Genomic DNA, 20,625 nt, shown 5'->3' with positions numbered 1-20,625 from the left:
AGGGAGGAGAGGGTTAGACGTCATTACTCCCTCCCCCTTTCATTTTTTTCCCTCTTGTGAGTTAGCACGGCTGATTTTAACCCCTAACTCTTCCATCCTCAAGTAAATAAGGCTTGATGGACAGGGAATGTGATATTCATAGAAAGACACGGTTAGGAATGACATGGCAAACACATACAGGAAAGTGTACGGCAAAACTGATGTATGCATCTTTCTAATTCATGCTTTAAACATAAAAGACACACACTATTCTATATAATACAAATATATTATTGATGATCTATTACAGTATTTCTCAGAAAGCACCAGCAGATGTTCAATGTTGATTAGATTCCCTTGACATTTGAAATGATAGATACCTTGGAATCCCAAATACTGTATTCAGATTATAAACCACTACTGAAGGTTTACACTAGTAGTTGTCTGCTACTTAAGTTACATATGTGTAAAGGTGGTTTCTCACCATTGTGTTACATTGATCGCACTATTCCGTGTGATTAACATACGCTACCGCACCGTGCACCTACTTTATATGTTATAATGCAAGAGGTGCATTGCCGCACGGCGCCCTTGTTGCCATGGCGCCCTGTGCGGCCGCACTGCTCGCACACCCCTAAGGCCGGCCCTGGGTGCATTGCACTGCCAATCATTTGAATGGCACCCCGAGTGCACCTCACGCTGCAGTGTGTCCGACTACACTGCAATGCACGGTACCGCAATATCGTGTGTTACATAGTTACATAGTTAGCCAGGTTGAAAAAAGACACAAGTCCATCAAGTTCAAGCTATAGAGATAACAGAAAGATTAAAAAAAAAAAAAACTACTACTTTTTTAGTCGCACTGTATCACAAAATACCACTATGCACCGCAATACGGTACCGTGCATTCGCACTGAACCACTAAGTGCGATTAGGCACTATGGTGTGAATCCCCCCTAAGTGTATTTATAGGTGTTTAAAAAACACATGCATGGTGAACAAATTCGAATTATTTCAGAGCTTGTGGCCTGCAGCTGCTAACACCGCTTTTGACCTAAAGGGACGCTTTTTGGATGCCATGGACGTTCTCAAGTTTCCAGGCAGAAAGAACCGCAAAAGTGCAGGCAGGCAGGCAGGGCACTGGACAAAGCTCTAGGGACAAAACTGAAGTGAAATGGTTTGACACAGTAATGTAATCATAGCTGATTACATTGTATTGTGTGTATTGTGTGTATATTGCATGTTTTCACTTTTGAATTTCCCGCCGGCTCTGCCCCCGTGACGCCGAAAACTAAACTAAGGGGTCTATTCACGAAGCAGCTGTTGATGGAATCTCAGCATATATCGAAATGCGGCAATGGTATATTTGAAAAGATTAACAAATGCTTTATTCGTGCACGGGAAACTCAAAACAGACCATGAAGAGTTTGGGACTTTCCCTCACTCAGTCTTGTAAGAGTCTCAACCCCCCTCTTCCTGTCTAGATATTTTATACAGTTTCTTAGTACATCCTGTGTTGAGTCACTTCAGTCATGAGGCGAGGAGGATTTCCTTAATGCTGTTTTTCCGTGTACGTCTGCTCAATGAGTATGCAGGAAGCCTGTAACTTCGTAGTTAAGCTGATCTTGCAGTTTTGAAAGCTTGGTTCCACTCGAGAAAGCACACACATTAGTATTGTACAATTTTAAACATATTAATTGATTCACTTCAGCAAATATGAATTTCACACAGCCGAAGGATCTAGCCGTAGCTTCGGCCGATCCTTTGGCTAGCTTCGGCCCCAGGACCCCTTCGGTTCAGTAGAACCGAAGGGCTGTTGTACGGGCTATTCACAATAGCCCGTACAGCTCCCGAACTTAGCCGAGTGGCTCAGTCGAGCCGAAGGCATATGCCTCTGCTGGGCTGAGCCGCGCTGAAAGCCGAAGCTGGCCGAGCGGCCGGCCGACAGTCTGCTTCTGACAGTTGGGCGAAGCCAGCCGTGATCTTACTGCTGGCTCTGGTCACTTGCAGAGAGATCAGCGTCCCTGGTTACCAGCTAACCAGGGACACTGATCTGCAAACAGCAAACTCTCCCGGGCGCTCCGGGAGTCTCCCGCTCCCGGCCGCCCAGGAGAGAAACACTGATTTTTCTTTCTTTATTCTGACACGGAACCGTGTCAGAATAGATTAAAAAAAAATATTTGCCCATAGGAATGCATTGCTAGATTCCTATTGGCTATTTCAAATTGCAATAGCCAATAGTAAGCTAGCATTGCACCCGCCCTCTGCTGATGGACCTGATGGAGAACTGCCGCAGAGGGCGGAATTATTATTTTTTCTATTCTGACACGGCTCCGTGTCAGAATAAAGAAAAAAAAAGGAAAATCAGTGTTTCTCTCCTGGGCGGCCGGGAGCGGGAGACTCCCAGAGCGCAAGGGTGAGGTTTTTTTTTTGTTGTTTCTTTTTACGGCAGCAGAATCGCCGGCCAATAGAAAACTATTGGGCGGAGCTAGCTGTCATTGCTAGCTCCGCCCAATCGTTTTCTATTTCTTTTTTTGGACTTTTTAAACTATTTTTCTGTTCTGCTCGGTCCCTGTGAGGGACCGAGCAGAACAGCCGAGCCAAATGCAGCTCAGCGGCATTCGGCTATTCACTCACTGCTGTTCGGCATCTATAAGAATAGACCGAACAGCAGCGAGTAGCCTGCCGAAGGTTCGGCTTAGCCGATCCAGATGTTGGATCAGCTGGGTCGAACTCCATCTGCACTTCTGGTTGGCCGAACATGCTGAGCATGTTCGGCCGACCCGAAGTCACCCGATGTACGGCTGATTTCAGCCGAAATACGGCTGAAATCAGCCGTACCAGCCTGAAGTGAATAGTCGAACAGCGTTCGGCTCACTTCACTTCAGGTCGGTCTATCACTCGGCTGCCTACGGCAGCTTAGTGAATAGACCCATATAAGTCGGATGCCGGCATCGGCCCGGCGTACACAGCAGACACCGTGGGCTAGTAGGGACAAGGTAAGTGACGCTGTTGTGTAATCCCATGCTATTATGTATTCTCCTGTGTTTTTGTATGTGGCTGCAACAACTTTAGTTGCTATTTTTTTATAATTCTTTACAAATTTTTTTTACTTTTACCTAAGCTTTTTTTTAAATATAGCATTTGGGGTTTAATGTTTTAGGGTTGGGATATGTAGATGAGTGTTTTGAGTTTGGTTTTTATTGTTTTAGAAATTTTTTGAATGAGGTATATTCCATTAAATATAACTTTGCTAGGGTCTTTTATTTTTTTATTATTTTTTTTTTTTGGGGGGGGGGATTTTACTGCACTAAATCACCCCGTTGTTAAATGCACCAAAGCACAACATCCTCAATCCCCCTATTGACATAGCAGCTGATAAAGTTAGGGAATCCCCTATATTCATCTTGTCTGGGAGGCCTAAAGGGAGAAAGTCTTCATACATAGGAAGTAGCTAGAGAGCAAGTTTTGCATCAGCAAGAAAAAGCGGTAGTAGAGTCATACCTTTGAGAAGCAAGGCACATCTGCTGAATTTGACTCATCAATAAATCATGATTACAGAAAATCAAACACATTAATATGTGATGTAATGACTCTGATGAGGCTACCCTTAAACACAAACAGGGTGCTCCTTAAGTGGGGGACCTCAGGTATGGAAGCTATGTATACCTTTAATCCCGGTGTTTTTTCAGCAAGACAATACAAAACAGCCAATGCAGTTCAGGGGTTCGAAGGTATCTCCCTTCTTCAGGGCCCAGATATTGCATAAACTTGGGACCGCTCAAAATGACAGAATCACCACAATTCATTGTTTGGAAGTTAAGAAAAGTGACAAAGTGCCCAGGAGCAAAATAGCAGCAGTCCAGTCAGCAATGTGAGTTCTGTCCTGACACAGGTAAAGCTGTCCATTGTTTGCAGTGCATTACTGCATATTACATAGTTACATAGTTACATAGTATTTGGGATTGAATAAAGACATACGTCCATCAAGTCCAACCCATATAGGTCCACGCATCATCTCATTCTTAGGGATACTGGTATCCCTGGATATTACGGTCCCTCAAGAAATTGTCCAAAAAGTTTCTTGAACAAATCTACACTCTTGGCTGAAATCACTGCCGGTGGCAGTGAGTTCCAGACCTTAACCGCTCTTACTGTAAAGAACCCCCTTCGCCCATTGTGCTGGAATATTTTCTCCACCAACTTTAGGTGGTGGCCTCTAGTCTTTGTAATGGAGTTAATCTTAAACAGTTTGTTGCCAATGTTGCTGTCACCATTGAACATCTTGTACATGAAAATCATATCCCCCCTTAATCTCCTTAATTCCAGCGTGAAGATGTTCAGTAGCCTTGTCTCATAGCTCTGGTCCTCCATTCCCCTAACTAGTTTGGTTGCCCTCCGCTGGACTCTCTCCAGTTCAAGCACATCCCTTCTCAGTACCGGCGACCAAAACTGGACTGCATACTCCAGATGTGGCCGAACCAACGATCTATATATACATCCCCTTCTTGATACAGGACCCTGCTAGCTTTGTTTACCGCAGCCTGGCACTGCAAGCTACCATTCGGTTTGCGGTCTACAATGACCCCCAAATCGTTTTCTATTTCTGACTTCTCTAGCGTCATACCCGTGATGGTATAGCCCATATGTTTATTTTTATGTCCAAAGTGCATTACTTTGCATTTATCGACATTATACTTCATCTGCCATAGTATTGCCCACTCCCCTATTTTATCCAGGTCCTCCTGTAATGTTATATTGTCACGATCCGTTTCTAGTACCCGCCCTATTTTTGTATCGTCTGCAAACACGGAAACATGGCTATTTATTCCCTCCCCGATATAATTAATGAATAGGTTGACCAGTATTGGACCCAGCACAGATCCTTGAGGCACACCGCTCATTACACTAGCCCAGTCTGAAAAGGTGCCATTTACAGATACTCTCTGGACACGTTCCCGTAGCCAGCTCTCTATCCACGTACACACCACCTCATCTATGCCCATAGCCCTCAGCTTGTGAAGTAAGCGCTTGTGTGGTACCGTATCAAATGCCTTTGAGAAATCCAGATATACCACATCTACCGGCTTCCCTCCATCCATATCTCTACTTACCCCCTCTTAAAAAGTTCATTAATGAATAGGTTGAACAGTATCGGACCCAGCACAGATCCTTGAGGCACACCGCTCATTACACTAGCCCAGTCCGAAAAGGTGCCATTTACAGATACTCTCTGGACACGTTCCCGTAGCCAGCTCTCTATCCACGTACACACCACCTCATCTATGCCCATAGCCCTCAGCTTGTGAAGTAAGCGCTTGTGTGGTACCGTATCAAATGCCTTTGAGAAATCCAGATATACCACATCTACCGGCTTCCCTCCATCCATATCTCTACTTACCCCCTCTTAAAAAGTTAGCAAGTTAGTCAGGCAGGAACGGTCTTTCCTGCACCCATGCTTATTGCCATTAACTATGCTGTTATCCTGAACAAATTTTACCAAATAGTCCTTAATCATACCTTCTATCAGTTTACAAACTACAGATGTTAGACTGACCGGCCTATAGTTCCTCGGTTGGCATCTAGCCCTCTTTTTGAATATTGGAACTACCGTAGCCCTCCGCCAATCACATGGGACCCTACCAGTCACTAAGGATTCCTTAAAAATGAGGAATAATGGTCTTGTTATAACCTGGCTTAGTTCCCTAAGTACCTTGGGGTGCAGGTCCCATTGCTTTATTTTCATTGAGCATTTTAAGTCTTTGTTGTATCCCGCTTTCCGTCAACCATTGCGGTATATTATTGGTTGAAATATGTGTTTTATCACGTACGTCGAACCCGTTTCCCTCCTGAGTGTATACTTAGGAGAAAAAGTTGTTCAGCGCCTCGGCCCTCTCCTTGTCATTTGTGAGTACCGTATATACTCGAGTATAAGCCGTCCCGAATATAAGCCGAGGTACCTAATTTTACCAAAAAAAACTGAGAAAAAGTATTGCCCCGAATATAAGCCGAGGGTGGGAAATGAGGCAGCTACTGGTAGCTAGATACCAATAAAATTACATTAATATTTATTTATGTATATTATCGGTTGAACTATGTGTTTTATCACGTACGTCGAACCCGTTTCCCTCCTGAGTGTATACTGAGGAGAAAAAATTGTTCAGCGCCTCGGCCCTCTACTTGTCACTTGTGGGTAACTTCCCGTTTTCGTCCTTTATTGGGCCTATCTGCTCCTTTACCTTTTTACTGTTAATATATTGGTATTTTTGGTTTTTTTTTTTTACTAACTGTGGTGATATGCTTTTCGCATTCTATTTTAGCTGCCCGGATTACTAGTTTGCATTTTTTGTTACATTACTTGTAGTTAAGGAACGCCAATGCCGTCCCTTCCATCTTATATTTTATAAATGCCATTCTCTTTGCCTTAACATGTAGTTTTACAGTTTTATTTAGCCATATAGGTTTAGTCTTTGATCTATTGTTTTTGTTACCCAATGGTATACACTTTGAAATAGCAATATGTAATGTGTTCCTGAAACAGTCCCACATTTGGTCTGAGTTTAGGTTGTGAAATGCGTTTTCCCATTTTATTTCTCCCACTAGTTTGCTCAGCTTATCGAAGTTGGCCCTTTTGAAATGTAGGGTTCTTGTCCGTCCCGCCCTCTTTCCTTTCCTGTATTCAATATTGAAAGTAATCACATTGTGATCACTATTACCCAGTGTGTCTCCCCAATTACAATATCCTCAATTAACTTCCAATTATTAGTAATTATTAAATCTAGGATGGCATTTTTCCTAGTTGGAAACTCCACCATCTGTTCCAAGAAATTGTCTCGCAAAAAGTTCAGAAATCGGCCCGCCTTTGTCGATCCTGAAGTACCATTAGCCCAATTGATGTCCGGGTAATTGAAGTCGCCCATCACGACTACATTGCCCTCCCTTCCAGCGTTTTCTATTTGGGAGTGTAGATTTGCTTCCCCTTCCTCCCCTATATTCGGAGGTTTATAGCAAATACCCACAATAAGTTTACGGCTAGGGTCCGCCATATCGAGCTCTAGCCATAAGGTCTCCACATCTTCTCCACTGTTTGACGTGATATCGTCCCTTATATGCATATTTAGATAGTTTTTAACGTAAATGCAAAACCTCGGTGATTACTTTAACTGTGTTGACTGGAGTGAGTTATTAGTGTGTTATAGTTTAGTGCCATGTTGTGAAGTGCACAAAAGCACCACATCCTCAAGTTCCCACAGGAGCAGGTAAAATTCACACACATGCCTTGCATGGTACACATTCTGAACCTGGTGGTGCAGCAGTTTCTAGTTAGGTACCCTGACTTCCTGTGGCCGGCCAGAAGAGTGTGGAGCCACTTTAGGTGGTCTTATATGCGATACACCCATACGCTTGATGTCAGTATTACTTACCTTTCCTGCTGCAGCACTGCTTCTGCATCATGCACAGCTGCCCAAACCTTTGGAATTTGCTCCAATTGTCATGCAAGTGGCCAATCAGTGCAGCATCTGCCCCCAGGCAGTCCCGCCACCTGTTAGTTGTGCCTTCCTCCCTGCAGACTGCATTAATAGCTGTTGCCTTGTTAGTAGCAGCAATTCACAGCTTGGCACCCTTTATTTAACTTCCTGTGGCTTCCCTGTCTGTGCAATGCTTTCCCAAGCTAGTTGCAGAGTCCCTATTTGCTTCAAGCTGCTGTTCTGGCTGCCGTTTCCATGTAGCAACCTTTGGCTTGTTCCTGGTAATCTTCGTCCTCCACCCCTCCTGACATTTGGTTTGTCTCTTGGTATCTATGTCTGCCAGCTGTCCTGACCTTTGGCTTGTCTCCTTGTCTGCACCATCAGGAGCTCTGGGGAATACTACCTGACCTTTAGACTCCATGCCCTGGTGGATCCCATGCAACCTTCTCTGCATTGAAGCATTCTGCCTTGTTCGTGGTGTTCTAGCTGTCCTTCTTTTCTGCCAAGCCCGGCTCTCAGTCAGCCTACATTACTTACACCTCACCTACCACCCAAGGTGCCCCTCAAATGTGTCCAGGGTCCACATCCTTGAATTCGACTCTGATAGCGTAATGGACCGAACCACAGTGGCTTATATCATATCTCTTTTGGCCAGGGAAGCTTTGGCCTGGACTACTCTCTGGCAAGGCAGTGATGTGGAGACTTCTAACCTCTGAGTTCTTGAGTCTTTTCTGTAATGTTTTAGAGGAACTTGGCAGAGTCTCTTCAGCTGCTAACGCTTTATTATGCAGACGCCAAAGGTCCAAAGGTCAGCACATTCAAAATTATTGGCCGGCCCTAATGCAGCATGATTAAATACATGCATTAATGCAATGTCTGAACCGGCTCAAATTTTTAGTTTAGACATGCCAAGGCTTATCTCGTGTTCATTTTGACACTGAACTGTATATTCCACAGGAAAACCATGCTAGTTGGTGAATTTTGTGTGTAAACACTGTTTATGCACATTGCGGGAATATAGTAAATTCCATGATTTATACGATTTGCTTGTTCGCACAGGAAGAATGTGCAACTGTACACATATACTTTAGTAAGTCAACCCCTATATGTTTGCTACATGATGGTTCTAAATGGGGGATTATTTTATTTAGAATGGTGAAACACTTTAATTTTTTAAGTGTTGATAATAAATAGGAAATGTGTTTTGCTCTGCAACTAGATACATCCTTTACCTAGAAATTTATAAAGCAACCACTATTGACCCCAAGGGTAAGTTTTGAAGAAACAGTCATTTAGACCATAATCCAGCTCAGGTACTCAGTCTTTTTGGACTGGAACCCCAATTATCAGTGTTCCCTTGAAAGAATAGATGCAGCAAATTGCACAGTATTATTAAACGTAACAAGATCATGTTCATCTCAGTTAACACGAACATGCTGTCTTGATAAATCTTTGAAATGTGTGGGGGTTGCAAATCTGTCCATAGTTCTGTGTCTATGTTTAGTTGTGTTCGTCTTGTGTATCAGTCTGGATTCTTGTAAGCTAAATTTACATATATACAGGCAGCAGTATATGCATTAGTAAATACACTGATATTTTCATGTATAGATGATAGTATGTGTTACATAGAATAATAAAAACACAAAACAACTCCTCCCCCATTTTTTTAGTATTTACCAGAAAAGTTCCTGAAAGGAATATAACAAATAAGGCAGAAAAGGTAAAATAGGTATGTTAAAATGAGTCCCTTCTTGAAGGCAGGAACATTGTATGGATATGGAGATGGGTAAATTGTACATCTTTAAAACTGACCTCCCAGATAAACATTTCATACAGAATTATAAGGCATATATATGTAGCACAGGCTTAGTATTGCTTTTTTTTTTATATATGCAGAGTATTGCTCTCTGAAACTGCATGACATCTTCTGGTAACTGATAGCTCACAGAGACTGAAGGAGAGACTCTATTGGTTACTGCTTTGGCTAAGAAGGAAGCCAACCCCTAACAACAAAGGCAAGCAAGAACTTGATTGGATAGCAGCCAGAAGAGCTGTGATTGGCTGAGAGGCAGTTGTGTGGCTACACAGAGACGACAAGGAGGACAGACGGAGGGGAGAGAGTAAGACACAGTGAGAGAGACAGAGACTGGTATGTTGCAGCCTGACAGGGGAAAGTGTCCCTTGTGCTTGTTTCCTGTGTACTACCAGATCTGGGATTCCTGTGGAGATTTCTAAAGGGAGGTGCAGGCTTGAGAGGGGAGTTTTTCCTGTTTAATTCTTCCCTTTCGCCTGATCTCTGAAGATGTGCTAACAGTGCAGTGACATCTAGAGGCGGATTCCTGTACTGCCATCATCATCATCATCATCCTGTTTTGGAAGATCCTGTGGCCTGTGTTGCTCTCATCGCCATCCAGTCAGCTGAGACAGCTATCAAGATACCAATTGCTGGAGGGAAGATACATCAAGTGCATCTAATGGTGAGAGATCTTCTGCCATCCTTGTGTGATTGCTTAATCCTGCTAGATCCCATTAACTGGCAAGGCATAAAAAAACTGCTAATGCTTCACATGCAGCTTTCACAGCAGAAGTAGGAACCGTGGGCATAGTGGAAGTCCAGTCCGAAGTAATGGCTTTGAAAACTCAGATGTCACAAATGATGGAGTTGATGACATTGCTGTCTGCTAGGATTGCCATACCTGAGGGGGAAAAGACATTGAAACCGACCAGGGGAGAGGCAATACAGAATGTTCCTGCTGGAAAACCCTCTAGTTCAGTGGTCTGCTATAACTGTGGGGGTGTTGGTCACTATCAACGTGACTGCACCAGCCCACCAAAGCCACGAAGAGAACATCGTAAGCCGGCGGGAAACTCCAGAGGGCCCTGGTGAGGGAGCGAGCCAGGTGCCCATCTAAGTCAGCTCGCTCCAGTTCCCAAGTCTTAAGCAAAGGGCGGGTAAAGCCTAAACCTTTGTACCAAGCCTCACCCAAAGCCTCAGTTAGGCTGTCCAAGTTACTCTCAGATTCGGGTCCCAGACCACAGGAGATCAGTGCACACCAAACTCAAAACCGTCGGTCTAGACGACAACGGAAATGGGCACAGACCAAAAGAGGGGTTCAAGCCCAAACAGCCGAGCAAGCTGCATCAATTCAGCCCCTTGCTCTTGTACTTTGAGTCCAGCTGTGCAGGGGGCTGCAGGAGGCTAATTTCAGGACAGATTCAGGTACTCTTGCTAGCTGTATGTAACAACGTCTCCAATGATTTTTAATAAACTGGTAACTGGATTAATATGATTACTTGCCAGGTGCTCAGATTTACCAATGCTGATGCCAGTGCCCCTGTTCTATCAAAGTTTGTGACTGGGTTGGAATGTGTGACCGGTCACGTGGTCACACATTTTAACGTAATCATGCCCAGTTTTTCAGCGGTGGAATATGTGACCGGCAAAAGGTGAAGAATTCCAACGCTTTCTCAGCTGTTCCAGGGCAGATCGGCTTTGCAGATTGTATGTGCAGGAGAACCAATCTGCCCTGGAACAGCTGATCGGTCCTGAAATGTCACTTCTATCTGATTTTGCGGAATGTGAGATCGCACTCACAAAGTCGGATAGAAGTGACATTTCAGGATGAAACATGGAAGCTCTGGGGTATTTTATCAAAGTTTGTGACTTCGTTAGAATGTGTGACCGGTGACGTGGTCACACATTTAAACGTAATCCCGCCCAGTTTTACAGCGGTGGAATGTGTGACCGGTTACGTGGTCACAGATTTTAACGTAATTCCGCCCAGTGTTTCGGCGGTGGAATATGTGACCAGCAAAAGGTGAAGAATTCCAATGCTTTTTCAGCTGTTCCAGGGTAGATCGGCTCTCCTGCACATACGATCTGCGATGCCAATCTGCCCTGGAACAGCTGAGAAAGCATTGGAATTCTTCACCTTTTGCTGGTCACACATTCCACCGCTGTAAAAATGGTCAGGATTACGTTAAAATGTGTGACCACGTCACCGGTCACACATTCTATCGAAGTCACAAACTTTGATAAAATACCCTAAAGCTTCCATATTTCATTATCAGTTTCCTGGTTTAAGGATATACAACCTATAAAGTGAACCTATACTTTGTCCATACTAGGCAGCATAACTACTTTCCATTAGAGGAGGGAACATAAGCAGGCTGTACTTGCCGAATTTTGTCTGCTCCTTACTACCTCCCACACATTCCTTTTCGCTCATTAATATAGGGGGTGTGGCAAGGGAGAGGATGTGGAAGTGAGTGGGTGTGCACTAATGGATCCAGCGTGGATGTAGGTGCTGGTATCCTGACCATCCCAAAGCTCTGCCGTAGCCCCGCTGGCGTAATACTTTTCCGAACGCGGATGGACCGCATCGAAGGTTCAGGTGTGCGGCAGAAGGGGGAGCGGGTGCATGATAGCGTGCATCACTGGTCCTCTCCCAAATCTCCCCAGTAAATACCTGGGTCCTGGTGTGCTGAGGCTGTGGAGCGGAGGTGGACCGATCTGTGTGGAGAAGTGGTGGTGGAGCTGCGGTGACATTGCTTTGTGTGGCAGCGGGTGGACGCTGGCTTGTCGGCTGACGGAGGAGAAGGTGTTCTGGTGGTGGATGTGCTGATGGTTCCCTCCAGTGGTTGAGAGTCGAGGTGCAGAGTACTTGACTCTGTAGAAAGAGCTAGGTGAAGGTGTTTTGGCTCCCCCTGGAGGTAAAAAAGAAAGTGCGGCTGGGCAGACTGGTTAATGAGCAGTAATAGCTCATAATAAAATGACCAGGACTGGGACAAAAAAAGAGACTGTCCAAGTGGCTGCTAGTGGTGGGGGAACTAAGCAATCACCCAGTGTACCTAAACACGCCAGCAAAGAGAAGCAGAAAGAAGTGGCATCACGACTGGAAACATTTGCCAGAGGAACTACAACAGGTATGGAGGCCAATCAAACAAACAAAACGTGATTACGTTTGGGAGATAAGTCTCTTTGTAAAGTGACTGAAGATGTATTCGAGGTGGAAGGAGCGGCCACGGAGGGACTATGGATATATCTAATGTACAGTTATGTTTATTAAATCCTAAAGCCGCAGGTGACCCCACTCTAATGTGACTTTGGTATCAATGGCAGAGCAAATACAAGCTATGCGAATAGATGCATCCTTTCTCAGACAAGATATGCAAAAGATTAAAGAGAGGTTGACGGAGGCAGAAGATAGAATTAACAAGCTGGGGGGATGTAAATACCTCTATGTGTGCGGATCTTAAAATGGCGTTGCAAAAAGTTAATAGTTATTCCCGTGAGATTGAAGAATTGGAAAATAGAGCAAGGCGCAATAACATCAGAATGGTAGGAATGCCTGAACAGACCGAGGGGTTAAATCCGGTAGCCTGCATGGAAAAGTGGATATTAGAGACAATAGGAAAAGATCATCTGTCTCCTATGTTTATGATTGAAAGAGCCTATAGAATTCCTACACACACTCATGTACATGGGAATTTGCCAAGGACTATGCTGATTAGTGTGGTTAAATACAGAGACAAGGAGGCAATCCTCTGGAAAGTTCGAGAATTTGGAGCTATATTTATGGCAGGTGCGAGAGTGATGTTATTCTCAGACTTTCCACAGGAAGTTCAGAAAAAAAGGGCTCAATATCAGGAAGTGAAAAAACGAAGAATGCGCCAGATGAAAATACAATATTCAATGCTATATCCAGCAAAAATACGTATAACTACCAATGAAAGGACTCATTATTTTAAATCTCCTTTAGCAGTTTCGCCTGGTTTGATAAATATCCTGTGAGTGATACAAGACGCCAGAAGCCATGAGGAATAATGTGGGATTTGGGGATAGAGTATATTTAGAATTGAGTATTAAATACACCACGTTGAGATCTGGAGTGTAAGATGAAAGTTTGGGTGAAGTTAATGTCTCTAATCCCCTATTTGGCTCCTGAGTGGAGTATACTGTATATCTGTGGGGGGTTAATGTAGAAATGATTTGGGGGTTGTTGTTTTTTTTTTTGCTTTTTCCTTTTTTTTTTGTCTGCGTTTTGTGTGTTGCGTTGTGTTTTTTGTTTTTTTTCCTCTCAAATAGCAAATTTCTATTTATTGCTTTTTTCTCTCAAGCACCAGATCTTTATGTGTATTGGAGGGCTATGTTCAATGGGTGGGAATTATAGTATATGGTAGTATGCTCTGTATATAAGAACTAAATATAAATGGATAAGCAAAAAATATCAATAATATCTTGGAATGTTAGAGGTTTGGGCAATAAGACAAAGCGATGTGCGGTACTATCCAGTGGTGTTTGGACTGCAGCACATGAACAACTGAGGCATATTGAAAGTAAGAAAGCTAAAAATAAATAATTTTTTAGCAATCAGAAGTACTGGGAAGATGGAGAGAGTTCTGGAAAACTGTTGGCACAATTGGTGAAGGCGCAAGAGCAAGTTCGATTTGTAAATGTGTTGAAGGCTATGGATGATCAATTGTGCAGCGAGTCCGACAGAATTCTTTCAATCTTTAAATAGTATTATCAAAGAGTTTATACTACTAGGGCAACTTATAGAAGTGAAGAGCTAGCGAAATGTGTATGTAATATCGCATTTAATACGTTATCTCAGGTTGACAAAGATAGCTTGGAAATTCCTCTTAATATCCAAGAAATAGAAGTAGCTGTGGCTAGTTTTCCAAAGGGGAAAGCCCCAGGCTTGCATGGTTTACCAATAGAGATATATAAGAATAATAGACATATATATATATATATACAGGTATATAGAACATAGTGGACCCCTGAATTTGTATATAGGATAGGACTCAGGGAAGATTCTAAATGCCCAAAGTGTGGGTTTGAACCAGGTTCGTTGATACATTTGCTGTGGAGATGCCTGAAGTTGAAACGATATTGATGATCTGATGCAGATTTAACCAACTAAACTTGGAAGACTGCCTAGGCTGCCTAACTTTGTGGGTGATTATTCTATTTTTAGGTTTAGTGCACCACCAACACCTAAGGCCTATTTTTCTGCACCTGCATGTGACAGGTGCATATCATTTCACTTTTTAGAGCAGGGTCCAATCCTGCACTCATCAAGTATAACTCTGAAGGGTTATGGGGTGAAGGCACAGCCAACACTAAAGGCCCAATTTTAAAGTACCTGTTGTTACTTTCATCCAACATCTGCAAAAGAGGCACCAGAATGTATCCAGAAAATCTCTAACCTTCTAATGAGTGTTCAAATATGTGACCTCTTCATACAGACTGCCTCCCTAAGCAGTTGTTTAAAAGATTCAGGGAGAGGGGGGCATGGCCGACCATGGAGGGATGAAGAAGTGCTGCTGAGAGCTCTGCTGAACCGGGCACCATACAGCTTGATTGCCAGCACTATTCTTTCCCCCCGCTCTATGTCCGACATCCAGATCTCACCTGCAACTCCCTCTACCACCTGGTTGCCGCACGAAAGACACAGGCCTCGCAAAAGAAGGCCACAGCTGCGCCCTGTAGTGCGGTCCTAACCTATGAGTCTCCATCTTGAAGCACATGTAGCAAAAGATAAATTGGGTGCAGGTTCGCCAGGAGGCAGCCAACCTCCTTAAAGGCACAGGGACACATAAGGGACCCCACACATCACAACGGCAGCTGAGAGCCCAGTGTGTCACTGCAACAAATCAGTCAAGCAAAACATATGGCAAACGCACTCCAACTCATTACCAGCTTTAAAGCAAGGTGCACATGGAAGGGCTTTAAACAAATGGCAAACGCACTCATCAACTCTTAACCAGCTCTAAAGCAAAGTGCACATGGAAGGGCTTTAAACAGTACAATAGCAAAATGTTTCCCAGCTCTCTCACCAGCCAGCATGCAAAAAAACAAAAAAAATGTCAAAAAAACTCACCAACAGAAAGGTTTTTTTTTTTTGCACACTGGTTGGCGAGTGTGCTGGGAAACTTTTTGCTGTTGTACTGTTTAAAGCCCTTCCATGTGCACTTTGCTTTAGAGCTGGTTAAGAGTTGATGAGTGCGTTTGCCATTTGTTTTGCTTGACTGATTTGGTGCAGTGACACCAACTTTCTATTGTTAGTGTCTTGCAACAATGCTGCCATTGGAAGGTCAACTTAGTAATGTTAAGTTTCTGCTCCTGTTTAGTTTATTGGGGCTCACAGACCGATTCATGACAAACAATGATAACTGTGCTAAACCTTTTACCTTTAATAACTCATATTAAAATAACTACAGATTATGGCAATTGGAAAATGCTGGTCAAATATGAACAGTTGTCGGGTCGTGAAATGGAGGATGACTAGACTTATATAGAAGTCAATTTAACTCTTGGCGCTAATGATTACCATCACACACATAATCCTCCAGGAGTAGTCTTTCTTGTAAGTATCCACAGCTTTTGGAGATGCTGCTCGTCAAAGAGACTCCGGGGTTCTCATCAAATACATAGAAGACAAAAGCAACAAAGCGCCACCTCCTTGTGTGAAATAATTTTAAAATTTCAGTCACGCTTGTCAATAAGAGACCACAAGATCAGTGTCTAAGGAATGTTCCCCTCCGACTGCGTATAAAAAGCTGGCTCCGGTCACATCACCATACCATCGTGCCACCGGCTGCTTTTAGGCTGAAACGCGTAAATCCAGCCTAACAGCAGCCGGTGGAGATGAACAAAGGCAGACAAGTTTTTATTCCAGCTTGTCTGACAGCCATGGATTCCTCCAGCCTGTGTGATCTCCATAGATACAATGGAGAAGTACGTGTAGACACAAAGGGACAGGAAATTAGTTTTTTTGCAGAATTTCCAGGTGAGAATAAAGCGAAAGGGCTTGAAAAAAGAAAACTATGCAGCCACTAAATTTAAGGACTAGTTTTATTTAGGGTTTAGATATGCTTAAAGTGACATTAAAGTCAAAACATTTTTTCCCTCCCCGCAATGTTAAAGCACTGACCTTAAATTATGTTTCTTAATCCGATCTTCTTCTTTCATGTCCTTTTCAGCCTTCGCTGAAGCAATGCTGCTGGTCTCTGATCCAGTGCTGACTCCTCTGTCCTTGCTGGCACTTTCTGTCCCACGGTGTCTGCATGCAGGTGCACGCGTCCATAGACTTACCTTGTGTCTCTCCTCGTCTTCCGGCCGAAAATGTGCACAGCAAATGCGCCCGCCCCAAGATGCTTTGTGGCTGCCCGAGAATTTCCACATTTTCGGATGGGAGCGCGTGGGGAAGACACAGGTAAGTTTAAACCGCTTTTAAAGCGGATTTTTTGTTTTTTTTTAAACTTTTTGCATATATCTACAACTTGCCAGACCAACCTGCTGACCTTTTACAAAGAGGTAAGTAGAGATCTGGATGGAGGGAGGATGGTGGACGTCGTATATCTGGACTTTTCCAAAGCCTTTGATACGGTGCCACATAAACGCTTGTTATACAAGCTAAGGGCTATGGGCATAGATGAATTAGTGTGCACGTGGATAGAAAACTGGCCAAAAGAACGTGTACAAAGAGTATCAGTTAATGGCACCTTTTCAGACTGGGCGGAGGTTATGAGTGGCGTGCCCCAGGGTTCGGTGCTGGGTCCCATGCTTTTTAACCTATTTATTAATGATATCGAGGAGGGAGTGAATAGTCATGTGTTTGCTGATGATACGAAAATTGGGAGGGTAGTAGACACAGATTTAGACATTATAACATTACAGGAGGACCTGGATAAAATCTGGGAGTGGGCAACTGTATGGCAGATGAAGTTCAATGTCGATAAATGTAAGGTAATGCACCTTGGAGTTAAAAAAAGGGAAACACTTATGGGTGTGCCACTAGGGAAGTCGGAAACGGAGAAGGATTTTGGGGTCATTATAGACCGCAGAGTGAAGAACAGCTCGCAGTGCCAGGCTGCTGTAAACAAAGCAAGTAGAGTACTGTCTTGCATTAGGAAGGGAATGTATTGCAGGGACAAGTCTATAATTTTGCCACTTTACAGATCACTGGTTCGGCCACATCTAGAGTATGCGTTCCAGTTTTGGTCACCGATACTCAGACAAGATGTCCTTGAGCTGGAAAAAGTCCAGAGGAGGGCAACCAAACTCATTAGGGGTTCGAGGACCTGAACTATGAAACAAGGTTATTAAAATTAAATATGTTCTCTTTGGAGGTTAGGAGATTAAGGGGGGGACATGATTTTCCTGTATAAACTATTCAAGGGTGACAACAATATTATTAACAAACTGTTTACGGTTAGCTCCGTAACAAAGACCAGAGGGCACAACCAAAAATTGGTGGAAAAAATTTTTCAACACACAGGGCGCAAGGGGTTCTTCACAGTTAGAGCGGTTGGGGTCTGGAACTCGCTACTGCAGGAAGTGATTTCAGCTAAGAGTGTGGAATCATTCAAAAAACTCCTAGACGAGTTCCTTGGAGACCATAACATAGAGGGGTACAGGTACTGCTAAGAGCAAAATCACACAGGGACTAATAGAAACGCACACACCTGCTCAAACATAAATGCACACACGCAATAGGTTGGACTTGATGGACTTATGTCTTTATTCAACCTCAAATACTATGTAACTATGCTAGCAGTAAATACCGTACATGCAAAAACACCGGAGGCTTTAATTATACTTTAATGGTTTGACTATGTTGTGTCTCTAGCTGTGTCGACGGTCACTTATGCCTGTAATAGGCTTAAGTCATACTGCAGGGATGTCACGGTCTAGGATGCAACAAGTGAGGAACTCCTAAATAGGGGAGAAGGAGAGCAGATTGGCTGCAGCCTTGTGAGACACCATAGGCTGACAGCCCAGAAACAGGGAGCATATCGAAAATCCGGCACGGATTTCCGGATATTGTGACAAGGGAATGTAGAGAAACCAGAGCTAAGGTTAGGCTTTGCCAAATGGGTGTGCTTAGCATACATGGCTCTGGAAAAATTAACACTGTGCTAGAATTTTCCTTTGTGCTGTATTTTTAAAATAAATGTGGTCTTTAGCATCTGTAGGTGTTAATTCTGCTGATTTAGGCATCACAGCACCCACCAGAAGCATCACTAAATTTGTGTTATATCTAAGTGTCTGATTCAAATGTGTTGTGGTGATGAAGAGGTGCAGTGATGATGTATACATGTGCACATTTTCATGACTCACATTGCAGGCTTTCCTTGGTTTTTTTTTTTAATGAACCTTTTATTACTCCCTAAGCAATCAGTCAGACACCAGGGTCGGATGACAATTAGGCTTTAAACAGTTGCCCCCCTCCCTTTTATTCACTGTAACATGATCAGTGAACAGCAGCTCTGCCTTTACAGACAATACACTGTCTGGGGGGTAGGGGGGCTGCCACTCTAAATACTAATGAATGGGAGGGGTGAGACGGAGCTTGCAAAACACAGGCAGACATTTTTACATGAGGAAATAAAGAGGAAAGCTAACAAAAAAGTAAGTTTGTGGGTTCTTACACAGCAACTGCATATGCCCGTTTCATGTACACTTGGCGCACATTGCTGGCATATGTTTTTTTTTTTTTAAATACCTCTGCAAAGGTGGAAATGGGCTTTAAAGTGGACCCTTACCCACTTTGGATAAAAATCACATCAGCATGCAGCTCTGCATGTTGATATGATATCATCTTACATTTCATTAGTTAAACATAATTTCATTTTACTTACAGTTTCTTGTTTTCCCTTCCTGGTTCTCTTTGGCAAAAGTGATGTAATGTGCCCACGTTTTGTATCCTGGAAGGGTTACATCAGCAGATCATTACTGGGAAATCTAATCTGTAATCACATGAGATCTCAGGGAAAGGCATTTTCCTCCCCTGAGATGATGTGCATGGTCAAATGTCCTAGAGTTCCAGGAAGTAAAGGGAGTTAGATTAATCTGCCCTTAGTAAAAATGGCCACTGTGAGAAGAATGGAGAGGAAAAGAAAAACAAGGTATGAAAAAAATAAAAAGCCGGCAATTATCTAGAAGTATGTGTGTGTAGATTGTGATTGCTAAACATTTCTAAAGGTGCCTTTGTTGCTATTTTGAAGATATGGGTAAAGTTCCTCTTTAAGACACCTTATGTAATCCACAACATTCATCAATGTATAATTATTATTCCTAGTACGTTAGGAAATACATCCCAGTTGTATGTGGCACAACATCTATTTTTCCCAATTACCTGTATGTATGCAAGCTTTAGAAAAGGCTCCCGATATATAGCTGAGTGATGTTCGAGGGCATGGATATGGTGTCGTGTTTACAGGTGGGCTTATGGGGAGCAGTCTGGCAGCAGGCTGGAGAAAGGCAGCATCAGAGATTTGGAGAGAGAACAGGTGGTGTGGAGGAGGGTGAGAGAACAGTTTCCATTTTGGACATGGAGCGGAGGAGTGTAAAAAGCTGAAAAGAAGAAGCAGATAGAATCAGTGCTTGGAAACAGGAGGAGCGGAGGAGGATAGTGTTTTGGAAAGCTATATCAGAAGGAAGGGTTTAGAGGTGATCAAAAGAATTCTGCATGGATTTTGTTGAATCATTTCATAGACCTTTTTATTAACAAGGAATCATGTACTGGTATTAACAGTGATAACCACATAAGTCATAGATCAGAAGACAATTTCAAATAAATGAAAATATTACAAATTAAGATGAATGTGAAACAGACTTTATTTCTATTTAAAACCTGGAATGTTTTCCCCAAAGCTCATGTTGGCAAATAAATGTTATACAAAATACAGTACATAGCATACATCACAGATAATCTTTCAAATCATAAATACTGCCAAAATAACAAATGGAATCTGTTGGTCTTGCTTTTCAGCTTGGTTTTTTAAATATGTTTAGTTTTATATGTGTGTGATAAAGTGGACCTGAAATAAAAAAGGTAATATTTGCAATTTACAGGGAACATCAATATGTTAATTGTGCTTTAGCAGAACACTTAAAATCTCCCTTGTCTTGACTTAAAGAAAATAATAGTGCACTTCCTGATGTGACTGTGCCTACAGTTTGTGGCCAAACTTCCACAGCTGTATATCTGCAGTGTAAGATCTAAGGCACTCCTGCGTCTGACTGCTAGTCTTAAGACATTTGGAGTACGTTTTGAACTTACTACTGTGCTGATCACTGTTTTCCTTTTAGGAGAGGAAGCTGCACCTGAGAATCTGCAGTGCAAGTATCTCACGGTTTCTTCTTCATTCATACTTTGAATAT

The sequence above is a fragment of the Nanorana parkeri genome, unplaced genomic scaffold (genome assembly GCF_000935625.1).
Source record: "Nanorana parkeri isolate BGI_ZX_2015 unplaced genomic scaffold, ASM93562v1 scaffold938, whole genome shotgun sequence".
Taxonomy (NCBI): domain Eukaryota; kingdom Metazoa; phylum Chordata; class Amphibia; order Anura; family Dicroglossidae; genus Nanorana; species Nanorana parkeri.
This window is presented reverse-complemented; position numbering follows the sequence as displayed.